This window comes from Arachis ipaensis, chromosome B6 (genome assembly GCF_059453495.1).
Source record: "Arachis ipaensis isolate K30076 ecotype BB chromosome B6, ASM5945349v1, whole genome shotgun sequence".
Lineage (NCBI taxonomy): Eukaryota > Viridiplantae > Streptophyta > Magnoliopsida > Fabales > Fabaceae > Arachis > Arachis ipaensis.
The window spans coordinates 47,848,160-47,854,338 of NC_142441.1; the positions used below are offsets into that span (position 1 = coordinate 47,848,160).

At 38.5% G+C, this 6,179-nt stretch overlaps 1 non-coding gene across 1 annotated transcript; it reads right to left on the reverse strand.

Annotated features, from left to right (window-relative positions):
* Positions 1-5,076: 5,076 nt before the first annotated feature.
* Positions 5,077-5,184, reverse strand: LOC148555446 (small nucleolar RNA R71). Its single transcript, XR_015886940.1, has one exon. It is a non-coding gene; the product is annotated as a small nucleolar RNA R71 (small nucleolar RNA).
* Positions 5,185-6,179: the final 995 nt, after the last annotated feature.

Consider the following 6,179-nt stretch of genomic DNA (forward strand, 5'->3'; position numbering starts at 1 on the left):
AAGGTGCAAAATGCAGAAATAAAGGTAAAAACACATGAAAAGAACAATGTATAAGTACTGAAAGATAAAAATAAAAATAAAGATAAAAATAAAGAAAAATAACCAAAATAAAATAAAAGAGTCTGTAGTGGTTCACCAAAAAATGCGCCAGAGATGGCGACCTCCCCACACTTAAAATAAAGCATCGTCCTCGATGCTCACTCAAGCTAGGTGTGAAGGGGTGTCATCTCCGGAAGGATGGGCTGCTGGAGTCTCGGTGGTGGCCTGAGGATCTACAGACTGGATGAGCATAGGAGGATCTATCTGCTGTAGAGGAGGCTCTGACTGGATAGGAATCTCTGCCTCTGCGGTCTGTATCTGGTGTGGCTCCCCCTGCTGTGGTGCAGCTTGCTCTGGTCCTGCCTGTGCAGCTTGGGTAGGTGTCTCCTCCTCGTGATCGTCCTCCTCCACCTCAGATGTATCAGAAGGGGTGTTAGGCTCGGAGGGGATGTCGCCGCCGAAACGGATCATCAACTTGACGTGCTCATAGCGTCGCTTGTTGCGACGCTCCATACGATCCAAGCGGGCGAAGAGTCAATGCACCAAATGGTAAATAGGCTCAGGAGCAGCTGGAGGTGCAATGGGTGGGGCAGGTGCAGTAGTGGAAGAAGAAAAGGCAGCTGAAGGTGTGGCTGTCTCATCAGAAGCAGTAAGGAATGGAGGTCTGTAGCCTAAAGCCAGAAAGTTCCTGCTGTGAGAAATGATCTTCTTGCAGTCTGCAGCAGGTGGCTTCTCATCAGCATCCTCCTAAGGCACGTCAGCTCGACGGCCTAGCTGGGTGACCAGGTAAGGGAAATGGAGGGTGCCTCTGACATGGACCCTGGCCATATAGTGCCAAATGAAACGAGGCAGATACAGGTCCTTACCCTCCAGCACACACCATAGAAGGGTGATTGATGAGCGGATAATTTATACGCTTTATGGCATTGTTTTTAGTATGTTTTTAGTAGGATCTGGTTACTTTTAGGGATGTTTTCATTATTTTTTATGTTAAATTCACATTTCTAGACTTTACTATGAGTTTGTGTGTTTTTCTGTGATTTCAGGTATTTTCTGGCTGAAATTGAGGGACTTGAGCAAAAATCAGATTCAGAGGTTGAAGAAGGACTGCTGATGCTGTTGGATTCTGACCTCCCTGCACTCAAAGTGGATTTTCTGGAGCTACAGAACTCGAAATGGCGCGCTTCCAATTGTGTTGGACAGTAGACTTCCAGGGCTTTCCAAAAATATATAATAGTCCATACTTTGGCCAAGAATAGATGACGTAAACTGGCGTTCAACGCCAGCTTTCTGCCCAAATCTAGCGTCCAGCGCCAGAAAAGGAGCCAAAACCAGAGTTGAACGCCCAAACTGGCACAAAAGCTGGCGTTCAACTCCAAGGAGGACCTCTACACGTGCAACACTCAAGCTCAGCCCAAACACACACCAAGTGGGCCCCGGAAGTGGATTTATGCATCAATTACTTACTCATGTAAACCCTAGTAGCTAGTTTATTATAAATAGGACCTTTTACTATTGTATTTGGCATCCTGGATTGTATTTTGATCCTGTGATCACGTTTTGGGGGCTGGCCATCTCGGCCATGCCTGGACCTATCACTTATGTATTTTTAACAGTAGAGTTTCTACACTCCATAGATTAAGGTGTGGAGCTCTGCTGTTCCTCAAAGATTAATGCAAAGTACTTCTGTTTTCTATTCAACTCATCTTATTTCGCTTCTAAGATATCCATTCGCACCCAAGAACGTGATGAAGGTGATGATTATGTGTGACGCTCATCACCATTCTCCCCTATGAACACGTGCCTGACAAACACTTCCGTTCTACATGAAATAAGCTAGAATGAATATCTCTTAGATCTCTTAATCAGAATCTTCGTGGCGTAAGCTAGAATGATGGCAGCATTCAAGAGAATCCGGAAAGTCTAAACCTTGTCTGTGGTATTCTGAGTAGGATTCAATGATTGAATGACTGTGACGAGCTTCAAACTCGCGAGTGCTGGGCGTTAGTGACAGACGCAAAAGGAGGGTGAATCCTATTCCAGCATGATCGAGAACCAACAGATGATTAGCCGTGCTGTGACAGAGCATGTGAGCATATTTTTCACTGAGAAGAGGGGATGTAGCCACTGACAACGGTGATGCCCTTGCATAAAGCCAGCCATGGAAAGGAGTAAGACTGATTGGATGAAGATAGCAGGAAAGCAGAGATTCAGAGGAACAAACGCATCTCTATACGCTTATCTGAAATTCTCACCAATGAATTACATAAGTATCTCTATCCCTATTTTATTAATTAATATTCGAAAACACCATTCTCAATTTATATCTGCCTGACTGAGATTTGCAAGGTGACCATAGCTTGCTTCATACCAACAATCTCCGTGGGATTCGACCCTTACTCACGTAAGGTATTACTTGGACGACCTAGTGCACTTGCTGGTTAGTTGTATCGAAGTTGTGAACCATGGTATTGGCACCATGTTCTTGGCGCCATTGCCAAGGAAAGAAAGAGCCATGAATTTCACATAATCAAAGTGTAATCACGATTGCGCGTACCAAGTTGCTCACGTTGCCAGGGATTGTTTGAGCCTGGACATCACAATTTCGTGCACCAAGTTTTTGGCGCCGTTGCCGGGGATTGTTCGAGTTTGGACAACTGACGGTTCATCTTGTTGCTCAGATTAGGTAATTTTCTTTTTGTTTCCTTTTCAAAAATTTTTCAAAAATATTTCAAAATTTTCTCACCTGTTTTCGAAAAAAAAAATAAAAATAAAAATGTTTTCAAAAATTTTATTCAAAATTTTTAAGAATGAATTCTAGTGTTTCATGAAGCATGTTGAAGCCTGGCTGGCTGTAAAGCCATGTCTAATTCCTTTGGAAATGAGTATGTCAGGCGTGTCATGTCTGAATTACATGCTGAAGCTTGGCTGGCCATTGGCCATGTCTAGTGTTTTGGACCGGAGCTTTCATTGAAAGCTTGGCTGGCTAGTGAGCCATGTCTAATTCCTGGACTGAAGCTTTAGACTAAGAATGCAAGATTCCTGGAATTCATGTTAAAAATTTTGGAATCCTTATTTTTTCTTTTTCATATAATTTTCGAAAAAAAATCCAAAAAAATTAGAAAATCAAAAAAAAAAATCAAAAATATTTTTGTGTTTCTTGTTTGAGTCTTGAGTCATGTTATAAGTTTGGTGTCAATTGCATATGCATCTTGCATTTTTCTAAAATTCTCATGCATTCATAGTGTTCTTCATGATCTTCAAGTTGTTCTTGGTAAGTCTTCTTGTTTGATCTTGATGATTTTTTGTTTTGTGTCTTTTCATGTTTATCATATGCATTCTTGAATTCTTAGTGCCAAAGCATTAAAGAATTCTAAGTTTGGTGTCTTGCATGTTTTCTTTGCATTAAAAATTTTTCAAAATTGTGTCTATGATGTTCATCTTGACATTCAAAGTGTTCTTGGTGTTCATCTTGACATTCATAGCATTCTTGCATGCATTCATTGTTTTGATCTAAAAATTTTATGCATTGCATCTTTTTAGTGTTTTTCTCTCTCATTATAAAAATTTCAAAAATCAAAAAAATATCTTTCCCATTTTCTCTCATCAAATTCGAAAATTTGGATTGACTTTTTCAAAAATTTTTAAAATCAAGTTGTTTCTTATGAGTCAAATCAAATTTTCAATTTGAAAATCTTATCTTTTTCAAAATCTTTTTCAAAAATCAAATCTTTTTCAAAATTCTTAGTTATTTTCGAAAATTCCAAAAATATTTTTCAAAAATCTTTTCCTTATTTTTATATCATAATTTTTGAAAATAACATAATCAATTAATGTTTTGATTCAAAAATTTGAAGTTTGTTACTTGCTTGTTAAGAAAGATTCAAACTTTAAGTTCTAGAATCATATCTTGTGATTTCTTATGAATCAAGTCATTAATTGAGATTTTAAAAATCAAATCTTTTTCAAAACTAATTTCTAAAATATCTTCTTATCTTACCTTTTTCAAAAAGTTGGTTTCAAAATATCTTTTCTAACCTCCTAACTTCTTATCTTTTCAAAATTTGTTTCAACTAACTAACTAACTTTTGTTTGTTTCTTAACTTTTTCAAAACTACCTAACTAACTCTCTCTCTCTAATTTTCGAAAATATCTACCCTCTTTTTCAAGAATTTCTTTTTAATTAATTAATTATTCTTATTTTTATTTTTGATTTTAAAAATTTTCGAAAAATACTAACATTTTTCAAAAACTATTTTCAAAAATCACTAACTCTTTTTCAAAAATTATTTTCGAAAATTCCTTCTCTCTCATCTTATTCTAATTATTTATTCATCTACTAACATCTCATCTCACATCTCTGCCATCCTCACAGTTGTGTTTCTTCCATTATATTACATTCTTTGTCCCCCCCTCTTCTTTTACTCACACAGGGATCCCTATACTGTGGTATAAAGGATCTCTATTATTATTATTTTTTTTCTGTGCCCTCTTCTTTGTCATATGAGCAGGAGCAAGGATAAGAACATTCTTGTGGAAGCAGAACCAGAACCTGAAAGGACTCTGAAGAGAAAATTAAGAGAAGCTAAAATATAACAATCCAGAGATAACCTTTCAGACATTTTCGAACAGGAAAAGGAGATGGCAGCCGAAAATAATAATAATGTAAGGAAGATGCTTGGTGACTTTACTGCACCTAATTCCAATTTACATGGAAGAAGCATCTCCATTCCTGCCATTGGAGCAAACAACTTTGAGCTGAAACCTCAATTAGTTTCTCTGATGCAGCTGAACTGCAAGTTTCATGGACTTCCATCTGAAGATCCTTTTCAGTTCTTAACTGAATTCTTGCAGATATGTGATACTGTCAAGACTAATGGAGTAGATCCTGAAGTCTACAGGCTCATGCTTTTCCCTTTTGCTGTAAGAGACAGAGCTAGATTATGGTTGGATTCTCAACCCAAAGACAGCCTGAACTCTTGGGATAAGCTGGTCACGGCTTTCTTAGCCAAGTACTTTCCTCCTCAAAAGCTGAGCAAGCTTAGAGCTGATGTTAAAACCTTCAGACAGAAAGAAGGTGAATCCCTCTATGAAGCTTGGGAAAGATACAAATAGTTGACCAAAAAGTGTCCTTCTGACATGCTTTCAGAATGGACCATCCTGGATATATTCTATGATGGTTTATCTGAGCTATCAAAGACGTCACTGGACACTTCTGCAGGTGGATCCATTCACCTAAAGAAAATGCCTGCAGAAGCTCAAGAACTCATTGACATGGTTGCTAATAACCAGTTCATGTACACTTCTGAAAGGAATCCTATGAATAATGGGACGCCTATGAAGAAGGGAATTCTTGAAGTTGATACTCTGAATGCCATATTGGCTCAGAATAAAATATTGACTCAGCAAGTCAATATGATTTCTCAGAGTCTGAATGGAATGCAAGCTGCATCCAACAGTACTCAAGAGGCTTCTTATGAAGAAGAAGCTTATGATCCTGAGAACCCTGCAATAGCAGAGGTGAATTACTTAGGTGAACCTTATGGAAACACCTATGACTCATCATGGAGAAATCATCCAAATTTCTCATGGAAGGATCAAAAGCCTCAACAAGGCTTTAATAATGATGGAAGAAATAGGTTTAACAATAATAAACCTTTTCCATCATCCACTCAGCAACAGACAGAGAACTCTGAACAAAATACTTCTAATTTAGCAAACTTAGTCTCTAATCTGTCCAAGGCCACTGTAAGTTTCATGAATGAAACAAGATCTTCCATTAGAAATTTGGAAGCACAAGTGGGCCAGCTGAGTAAAAGGATCACTGAAATCCCTCCCAATACTCTCCCAAGCAATACAGAAGAGAATTCAAAAGGAGAGTGCAAGGCCATTGACATAAGCAAAATGGCCGAACCCAATGAGGGAGAGGAGGACGTGAATCCCAAGGAGGAAGACCTCCTGGGACGTCCAGTGACCAATAAGAAGCTTCCCTCTGAGGAACCAAAGGAATCTGAGACTCATCTAGAGACCATAGAGATTTCATTGAACCTCCTTATGCCCTTCATGAGCTCTAATGAGTATTCCTCTTCTGAAGAGAATAAGGATGTTACAGAAGAGCAAACTGCCAAGTTTCTTGGTGC